Source organism: Thalassophryne amazonica, chromosome 1 (genome assembly GCF_902500255.1).
Source record: "Thalassophryne amazonica chromosome 1, fThaAma1.1, whole genome shotgun sequence".
Taxonomy (NCBI): Eukaryota; Metazoa; Chordata; class Actinopteri; order Batrachoidiformes; family Batrachoididae; genus Thalassophryne; species Thalassophryne amazonica.
The window spans coordinates 145,385,882-145,397,210 of record NC_047103.1 but is presented as its reverse complement, the minus strand read 5'-3'; positions in this window follow the sequence as shown (position 1 = coordinate 145,397,210).

Here is an 11,329-nt window from a genome sequence, read left to right as displayed (position 1 = left end):
TGAGTGTGTGAACAGGTAACTTTTATACAGGTAACAAGTTCAAACAGGTACAATTAATACAGGTAAAGAGTGCAGAATAAGAGGGCTTCTTAAAGAAAAATTAACTGGTCTGAGTGAGCCAGAATTCTTGCAGGTTGGTAGGTGTTCAAATACGTATTTGCAGCAGTAACATACAAATTAATTATAATAAAAATCATACATTGTGATGTCCGGGTTTTGTTTTTTAGATTATGTCTCTCACAGTGGACATGCACCTAAGATGAAACTTTCAGACCCCTCCATGATTTCTAAGTGGGAGAACTTGCAAAATTGCAGGGTGTTCAAATACCTATTTTCCTCACTGTATATACATGCATACATATACACACAAACATGATGACAAACACCAAAAAAGTGTTCAAAATTAGTTAATGAACTCCAATTTACAAAACCCAACCAGACAAACAATGGCACCCAACACCCAATCCCGAAAGCAATAACAAAATCAATATACCTAAATCTTCAAACTATAGAACAATGTTTTATTAATGTAATGTATTTAAAGTCTGCTAATGTACCAATGCCAGGTTATCACCTTTGTAAGTGTGAATAATTCAATTTTTTTTTATAAATTCCAGAAGCTGATGACATTGTTCTTTCCATGCATTATTATGGCTTTTGCCTTACAAAATAAAGCGCCTTGGGGCAACTGTTTGTTGTGGTTTGGCGCTATATAAATAAAATTGATTTGATTTGATTTGGTTGATTAAGAACAACAGAACAAAAAAAAATTCTGTCCCACAATATTGACAAAAGTAATAATAAATTTAGTGGCAAGCACTGATCATCAGAATAGTGTGAATGCACTTTTTTATATCTGTTATATTGTGTATGTCCTCCTCGTCCATCTTTCATGTGGGTCTTTGGGGTGTGTGTGTGTGTGTGTGTGTGTGTGTGTGTGTGTGTGTGTGTGTGTGTGTGTGTGTGTGTGTGTGTGTGTGTGTGTGTGTGTGTGTGTGTGTGTGTGTGTGTGTGTGTGTTTGTGTGGTTCATCTGTGTGCTTTATACAGTATGTGTGTATGTGCCCGTGGTTCAAGTCTGTCTTATGTGGGTGTGTGTATGTGTGTCCCCCTGCTTTCTGTCATCTTTGTGCGTCTCGGTTGTGTCTGTGCCTTGTGTATGTGTATGTGTGTGGGTTTGTTATCCATTGTGTTTTCTCCGCTGTGCGTGTGTCATCTTTGTGATCCGTCCGCTGTCTGTGTGGCCCTTACTTTCCCTGGTCTCTAGTTCATTGTGTCTTTGTGTTTTTGCACCTGTCATGTCGTATTGTCTCTCCTGCTTCAAGGTCATTCTCTCTTTGTGTTTCACTCAGTGTCCCATTTAAGTTCTACGTTTCTTCTATGTGTGTTTGTGAATTTGGTCTTGGATTGTTGTTTAGTTCTCATTGTCGTTCAGGTTCTGGCTGCTTCCTTGTTTATTTTTAGTCTTTCATGTCAGCTTGTCTCACACTTAAGTTCCATGGTTGTTTTGTCATATTGTCACTTCATGTGTATTTTGATTGTATGTCTTTGGTGATGTTCATTGCTAGGTATTATTTCCACGTGCTGTCAAATGTTTTTTGTCTTCTTCTGTTCTTTTAGTTTTCACGTGCCTCTGTGGTTCTGTTCCTTAATCATCATCGCGCCCGTTGTTAATCACTTCATTTGCTTTTTAGCCACACCTGTCTGCTATTTCACTTGAGTTACGCGTGTATGTTATTCTCTTCTGTGGTCACCTGTTGTGAGTATATTGTGTCATTATTTCCCTATTATGTTTCTGCACATGTTAGTTTAGTCTATTCCTCATACCTCCCGTGTGATCTCTGCGCCATCTCCTTGTTTAAACTTTTTTTGTATGCTTGCCCCATCACTGATGTGTTGAATTGTTTGTCACTAAGGAGAATTAAAGCCCCATGGTTTTTGGACTTTACATTTGGTCTCCTGGCTGCCTGAATCTTGGGTTTTAATTTTGACTCCAAAACATAACACAGATTCCATGTTGCCTGTGGATACTTGGGTCCATTGTTCCAAAATTCATGAACTGTGGTGCTAGGTACTGTAAATAATAGTTGCAAGAACCGGTCCCAGCTTAAAACCATTAAGAACTGACACTTTTAAATTGCCAAGTTTGTAAAACTGGCATAAGCAGAAATTTACCTCTGAACAGCCATATGAATGCTTTCCCCACTCAGCTATTAAGAAAGTTGGAAACAGAATAATGATGAGTTTTAATGATTTGAGGAATTTCTGTAAGAACTGAGAATTGGGATATGGAGAATATTACACAAGTGGGGGTTAAATCCTAAACCTCTCACATTTCAAAAGAGTCATATTACCTACAAAGACACTGATGTCCTGTGAACGCATGTGGGAGTATGCTAAATTCTAAAAAAAATGGCAAATAGAGAAACATGAAATTTAAAGATTTTGGTGCCAGAGATTAATCATTTGGGATGCAGACCTTGGATAAATATGAATTTCCAAAGGTTTGGTGGTTTCAGAGTTACATGATTTATTTATTCAATTTTTCAGCCTTGATTTACATTAGGGTTTGCATTGAAAATGTGAACCAAACTGAATTGTTAACAGGATATTTGCAACTGCAGAATGCAGACTTTGGGTGTGGACATTGGGGAAATGGATACATACCAAGGGTGAATGCTGAATGGAAATTGTAATGAGATGGATGCCTTCTGAACATTTTAGCATTGTGAAAGTGCTGATACACTTAGCAATATATAGAATTTTGGCAATTATGCCTTGAACACATTTTCCAAATTCCTGTCACTTAGAAATAATTTTTAATTATTGCATCTCATAAATGGTACAACCCCAATTCCAATGAAGTTGGGACGTTATGTGAAATATAAATAAAAACAGAATACAATGATTTGCAAATCCTCTTCAACCTATATTCAATTGAATACACCACAAAGACAAGATATTTAATGCTCAAACTTCTAATCTTTATTGTTTTTGTGCAAATATAAGCGGCAAGGCAGAAAACCAACATTGAATGCCTGTGACCTTCGATCCCTCAGACGGCACTGCATTAAAGGATCTTACCGTGTGGGCTCAGGAACACTTCAGAAAATCATTGTCAGTTAACACAGTTTGTTGCTACATCTACAAGTGCAAGTTAAAACTCTACCATGCAAAGCGAAAACCATACATCAGCAACATGCACACAAGCTGATACAATCAGGTTTGAATGGCAACAAAGGTAACCATCTTCACCAGTGATCTGTTTTATTATAGTCAGTGTGAGTGTATAAAATTCAGTGAGTTTCTGGGCTCCTGACAGACCCTTATATCTTTCAACCAATAATGCACTGATTTTTTTGCTTTCTGAGTCATGGGGAAAGCAAAAGACATGTCAAATAAAAGGTAACTGAACTGTATAAAGCAGGAAAGGGACATACAAAAGATAACCAAGGTGACTGAGAATGCCAATCAGCAGTGTTCAAACTGTAATCAAGAAGTGAAAATGAGGAATTCTGTTGGAGCCAAACCACGCTCAGGTAGACCAACAAAAAATTCATCATCAACTGCCAGGCAAATTGTTTGGGATGCAAAGAAAAACCCGCAAATAACTTGGGCTCAAATACAGGACTCTCTTTAAAAAAAAACATGGTGTGGCTGTTTCAAGATGCACAATAAATAGGTACTTTAAGAAAAATGCGCTGCATGGTTGAGTCACTAGAAGAAAGCCATTACTATGCAAATGCCACAAAGTATATCACTTACAATACACCAAACAGCACAGAAAACAATATCATATGAAGTGATGAGACCAAAACTGAAATTTTTGGCCACAACCATTGACATTACATTTGGGAGAGGAGTTAACAAAGCCTATGATGAAAGGTACACCCTTCCTACTGTGAAGCACAGAGGTAGATTGCTGATGTTTGGAGATGTGTGAGCTACAAAGGCACAGGAAACTTGTTCAAAATTGATGGCAGGATGAATGCAGAATGTTATCAGAAAATACTAGAGGAAAACGTGCACACATCAGCCCAGAAGCTGCGTATAGGATGTACTTGTACATTCCAACTTGAGAACAATCCAAAACATGATTTGGCAGAGTAGCTACCTAAACTCTGTGAGTGAGATAGATTATCTTGTCAATATTTTTATATCCTCATTGAGGACAACTTTGGATGCTGTAGCTCCTCTGAAAAAGAGAGCCTTGAATCAGAAGTGCCTGACTCTGTGGTATAACTCACAAACTCACAGCTTAAAGCAGATAACCCATAAGTTGGAGAGGAAATGGCATCTCACTAATTTAGAAGATCTTAACTTAGCCTGGAAAAAGAGTCTGTTGCTCTATAAAAAAAAAGCCCTCCGTAAAGCTAGGACATCTTACTACTCATCACTAATTGAAGAAAATAAGAACAACCCCAGGTTTCTTTTCAGCACTGTAGCTAGGCTGACAAAGAGTCAGAGCTCTATTGAGCCAAGTATTCCTTTAACTTTAACTAGTAATGACTTCATGACTTTCTTTGCTAATAAAATTTTAACTATTAGAGAAAAAAATTACTCATAACCATCCCAAAGACATATCGTTCTCTTTGGCTGCTTTCAGTGATGCCGGTATTTGGTTAGACGCTTTCTCTCTGATTGTTCTGTCTGAGTTATTTTCATTAGTTACTTCATCCAAACCATCAACATGTCTATTAGACCCCATTACTACCAGGCTGCTCAAGGAAGCCCTACCATTATTTAATGCTTTGATCTTAAATATGATCAATCTATCTTTATTAGTTGGCTATGTACCACAGGCTTTTAAGGTGGCAGTAATTAAACCATTACTTAAAAAGCCATCACTTGACCCAGCTATCTTAGCTAATTATAGGCCAATCTCCAACCTTCCTTTTCTCTCAAAATTCTTGAAAGGGTAGTTGTAAAACAGCTAACTGATCATCTGCAGAGGAATGGTCTATTTGAAGAGTTTCAGTCAGGGTTTAAAATTCATCATAGTACAGAAACAGCATTAGTGAAGGTTACAAATGATGTTCTTATGGCCTCAGACAGTGTACGCATCTCTGTGCTTGTTCTGTTAGACCTCAGTGCTGCTTTTGATACTGTTGACCATAAAATTTTATTACAGAGATTAGAGCATGCCATAGGTATTAAAGGCACTGCGCTGCGGTGGTTTGAATCATATTTATCTAATAGATTACAATTTGTTCATGTAAATGGGGAATCTTCTTCACAGACTAAGGTTAATTATGGAGTTCCACAAGGTTCTGTGCTAGGACCAATTTTATTAACTTTATACATGCTTCCCTTAGGCAGTATTATTAGACGGCATTGCTTAAATTTTTATTGTTACACAGATGATACCCAGCTTTATCTATCCATGAAGCCAGAGGACACACACCAATTAGCTAAACTGCAGGATTGTTTTACAGACATAAAGACATGGATGACCTCTAATTTCCTGCTTTTAAACTCAGATAAAACTGAAGTTATTGTACTTGGCCCCACAAATCTTAGAAACATGGTTTCTAACCAGATCATTACTCTGGATGGCATTACCCTGACCTCTAGTAATACTGTGAGAAATCTTGGAGTCATTTTTGATCAGGATATTTCATTCAATGCGCATATTAAACAAATATGTAGGACTGCTTTTGGGCATTTGCGCAATATCTCTAAAATTAGAAAGGTCTTGTCTCAGAGTGATGCTGAAAAACTAATTCATGCATTTATTTCCTCTAGGCTGGACTATTGTAATTCATTATTATCAGGTTGTCCTAAAAGTTCCCCGAAAAGCCTTCAGTTAATTCAAAATGCTGCAGCTAGAGTACTGACAGGGACTAGAAGGAGAGAGCATATCTCACCCATATTGGCCTCTCTTCATTGGCTTCCTGTTAATTCTAGAATAGAATTTAAAATTATTCTTCTTACTTATAAGGTTTTGAATAATCAGGTCCCATCTTATCTTAGGGACCTCATAGTACCATATCACCCCAATAGAGCGCTTCGCTCTCAGACTGCAGGCTTACTTGTAGTTCCTAGGGTTTGTAAGAGTAGAATGGGAGGCAGAGCCTTCAGCTTTCAGCCTCCTCTCCTCTGGAACCAGCTCCCAATTCAGATCAGGGAGACAGATACCCTCTCTACTTTTAAGATTAGGCTTAAAACTTTCCTTTTTGCTAAAGCTTATACTTAGGGCTGGATCAGGTGACCCTGAACCATCCCTTAGTTATGCTGCTATAGACTTAGACTGCTGGGGGGTTCCCATGATGCATTGAGTGTTTCTTTCTCTTTTTGCTCTGTATGCACCACTCTGTATTTAATCATTAGTGATTGATCTCTGCTCTCTTCCACAGCATGTCTTTTTCCTGATTCTCTCCCCTCAGCCCCAACCAGTCCCAGCAGAAGACTGCCCCTCCCTGAGCCTGGTTCTGCTGGAGGTTTCTTCCTGTTAAAAGGGAGTTTTTCCTTCCCACTGTCTCCAAGTGCTTGCTCACAGGGGGTCAGATTGTGGCTTTTTGCCCATTCTGCCTGATTCTGCTTGATTCCTGCTCATTCTTGCTCAATGTGATGGGGTCCTAAAGGGGGCAATACAGGGCATTAAGTACTGGGGAATGTAAACTTTTGATCAGGGTCATTATTTCTGTCATTATGATTTAGAAAGAATAAACACAGTTGTTGACAATAAATGGCTTCACACAACCACTAAACATTAGCAAAAAAAGGTTTTGTGTTGTCATTCATATTTTCTGAAAAATGGCCAAAAATTTAAAATTCTTCCAGGGTATGTAAACATTTGCAAACAACTGTATGTGTAACTTTTATTGAAGACTGGACAATGCTGAAGACTGAACATACTGTATTTCCTGTAGTTAAGCATTCATTAATTTAATGATTAATTTTTTGCCACTCATCTTGTCCTCAGCAAAATCCTCAGCACTTCCTGGGTGATACACAGACATTCCCAAGACAGCTGGGAGATATAATCTCTACAGTGTGTCCTGAGTCTTCCCCAGGACATGCTGGAGGGATTATGAAGGATTATGCAGTTTGAGTCAAATTGATTGGCTTGTAGATTCAAAACAGATGGACATACATTTTTTTTCATCTCGAAACTTTTTTTTTTTTTTGGTCAGAATTGTTTGTAGAAGCAACCCAGTCTCATTTTGATGACAATGGTTCATTCTGACCAAATGTAAGTATGTGACAATTTGGGTACCCCATTCTGGTAGTGGTGAAGAGGTGTTTTTATTTAACTGTTTCTAACCTTACCCCTTCCCCTAGCCTTAGCCATAACCTAACCCACTCCCCTCCCCTAACACCGACCATAACCCCCACAGATCCCACACGCACATCACCATGCATTTCGTGATACTGTCACAAAATCAATTTCTGCTTTTGTCATGAAAAGCGACACATGTTCATGATGGTATCACAAACGAATAGATTAATTTACTTTTTGTGATACCATCACAAAATGGCATGAGATTGGGTTGGTCTTTGAGTGTTGCATGGGTAAATACCAACCATTACCTTAAGAGCATAACTCATATAAGCATAACCTAAAGTTGTTGTTCGACACAGTGGCAACACTTATTCATGGACAACCACCTGCAAGTCGCTCTCCTTTTACAGCACAAGATTTCTTGGATTACTTCAAGAAGAAAATAAACGACATGAGGTGAAACATATCCCAGCATGCCTCAGGGCCCCTTCACACATATCACAAATAAGTTGAATTTATGGTGAATCACAACGAAACAGCCCGCACAAAAACATCAAGCTGACATTGGGAGGGACACATGTGGTGCAGGCTTGAATGAGCCCACTGCGACAGTTTCATGTACAAAACCGTCACAGTGGGAACACAGTGTGACCAGCTGGAGCATGTGGAACCACATCGCGCAGCGGCTGTGGAAAAAAAAAATACGTCATGTACGGTATTCAAACCTGCAATTCACAAAAGCTCTGAATGCCAGCCAGAAACTTTACCACTGTGCTACCATCGTTGTCCTATAAATGGTGCATAAAATGCCTGAAATCAACAAGGAGATAAATGTATTTAAAACAAAATTAAACCACAGACCATAAAAAACTGCATTTTATTGAATCCCTCTTATTGAGTGGACAATTCAAGTATGAACCATCTGTTCCTCTGTAGATGACCCATGGTCACAGATGTACAATGATGAAATGACATGAATGAAGCAGTGCACGCTTATCACGTCCACATCTGCTGGTCCCGCTTGTGTGTTCACCCTGACACGCATACCTAGTGGACAGTGTGCCAAAGGACAGACACCACGTCAGGTGGAACAGAGGTCATGTGGGTGACGTGACATTCAGATCGCCTGCTGCATGTTACGATCTGATGGTCCATTTCACCCAGTGCAGTCTGTCAATGTGCGTGCCATGCGCTCGCTCGCTGCAGCCTGTCGCAACAGCAATATATGATTTTATGTACACTCAACAAAAATATAAATGCAACACTTTTGATTTTGCTCCCATTTTGTATGAGATGAACTCAAAGATCTACAACTTTTTCCACATACACAATATCACCATTTCCCTCAAATATTGTTCACAAACCAGTCTAAATCTGTGATAGTGAGCACTTCTCCTTTGCTGAGATAATCCATCCCACCTCACAGGTGTGCCATATCAAGATGCTGATTAGACACCATGATTAGTGCACAGGTGTGCCTTAGACTGCCCACAATAAAAGGCCACTCTGAAAGGTGCAGTTTTATCACACAGCACAATGCCACAGATGTCGTAAGATTTGAGGGAGTGTGCAATTGGCATGCTGACAGCAGGAATGTCAACCAGAGCTGTTGCTCGTGTATTGAATGTTCATTTCTCCACCATAAGCCATCTACAAAGGCGTTTCAGAGAATTTGGCAGTACATCCAACCAGCCTCACAACCGCAGACCACGTGTAACTACGCCAGCCCAGGACCTCCACATCCAGCATGTTCACCTCCAAGATCGTCTGAGACCAGCCACTCAGACAGCTGCTGAAACAATCAGTTTGCATAACCAAAGAATTTCTGCACAAACTGTCAGAAACCATCTCAGGGAAGCTCATCTGCATGCTCGTCATCCTCATCGGGGTCTCGACCTGACTCCAGTTCGTCGTCGTAACCGACTTGAGTGGGCAAATGCTCACATTCGCTGGCGTTTGACATGCTGGAGAGGTGTTCTCTTCACGGATGAATCCCGGTTCACACTGTCCAGGGCAGATGGCAGACAGCGTGTGTGGCGTCGTGTGGGTGAGCGGTTTTCTGATGTCAATGTTGTAGATCGAGTGGCCCATGGTGGCGGTGGAGTTATGGTATGGGCAGGCGCCTGTTATGGACGAAGAACACAGGTGCATTTTATTGATGGCATTTTGAATGCACAGAGATACCGTGATGAGATCCTGAGGCCCATTGTTGTGCCATACATCCAAGAACATCACCTCATGTTGCAGCAGGATAATGCACGGCCCCATGTTGCAAGGATCTGTACACAATTCTTGGAAGGTGAAAATGTCCCAGTTCTTGCATGGCCGGCATACTCACCGGACATGTCACCCATTGAGCATGTTTGGGATGCTCTGGACCGGCGTATACGACAGCGTGTACCAGTTCCTGCCAATATCCAGCAACTTTGCACAGCCATTGAAGTGGAGTGGAGCAACATTCCACAGGCCACAATTGACAACCTGATCAACTCTATGCGAAGGAGATGTGTTGAACTGCATGAGGCAAATGGTGGTCACACCAGATACTGACTGGTATCCCCCCCCCCCCAATAAAACAAAACTGCAACTTTCAGAGCGGCCTTTTATTGTGGACAGTCTAAGGCACACCTTTGCACTAATCATGGTGTCTAATCAGCATCTTGATATGGCACACCTGTGAGGTGGGATGGATTATCTCAGCAAAGGAGAAGTGCTCACTGTCACAGATTTAGACTGGTTTGTGAACAATATTTGAGGGAAATGGTGATATTGTGTATGTGGAAAAAGTTTTAGATCTTTGAGTTCATCTCATACAAAATGGGAGCAAAACCAAAAGTGTTGCGTTTATATTTTTGTTGAGTGTATGTTCACATGAGGACAGCAAGCATACATGCATGTCACAGTGGACAGTTGTAAGTTCACGTCCATCAAAACACGGTACGTGTTCCCCAGCTGGCACATCCAGAAGCAGAGATCGCAACAGCTGCTGATGTTGGCGGACACGCCTCCATTCAGTGCACACACCAACGTGTCGCTCTGCTTCCGTGTTATGTGATCTTTTTTTTTGTTGCTGCTCACTGTTTTCGTGCTGACAGTGCGTTGGCCACACATTTTCTAAGTGTCAGGCAAGAGGTGTTGGATGTTCATGTGTGTCACCTGTAAGTTGGCTGACACCTGCCACCTGCCACGAGAGGGATCGAATGGGCTCCCACAGGGCACTCTCTGTCTTTCAGCCACTGGTGTGCAAGAATAGATGTAGCGACAGGTGTATAAGGAGTTGGAGGCAGCTCCAATTTTTCACAAATGGCATGCAATTCCTCCTTCATGCACTAGTCAGCTTAAATCATGCTATGTGTGAAGGGGCCCTTAACCGAGCCATTACACCCTGCTATTGAGTTGGGTGCCATGACCAAGGTTCTACCTAGATTTACATAATTTGATAGTATCTCACAAGGCATGCTGACGAAACTCATAACCTCTACAAAAAGCACTACCTGCTTATTTGATCCCATATCAACAAACTTGTTTAATGACCTATGGCCCATTCTTGGGCCAACTGTGCTATAAATTATTAATCTCACATTAACCTCTTGATCTGTTCCTAAATGTTTCAAATCTGCAGTGATTAAACCGTTACTTAAGAGAACTAATCTTGACCCTAGTGCATTGAAAATTGATAGGCCATTATCATTTTGCTCTAAAATTCTGGATAAGGTGGTTTCACAGCAGCTCGTGGACCACCTTACTGAGAATAATCTTTTTGAGCCACTGCAGTCTGCTTTTAGAAAATATCATTCCACAGAGACAGCTCTCACTAAAGTGAAGAATGATCTTCTGCTTGCAATGGATTCAGACACCACTATGGTTCTGGCGCTGTTACATCTTAGTGCTGCATTTACCGTGGCTCATCATATTCTGCTCGATAGGCTGGAGGATTATTTTGGGATTACTGGTAATGCCCTTTCTTCGTTGACATCATACCTGACCAGTCGGTCTTACTGTGTTTTGGACAATAACACTACCTCTGACCTTAGTGACATGAATTTTGGGGTTCTACGGGGTCCGACTGAGGCTCCCTGCTTTTCTCCCTTTATATAGCACCCCT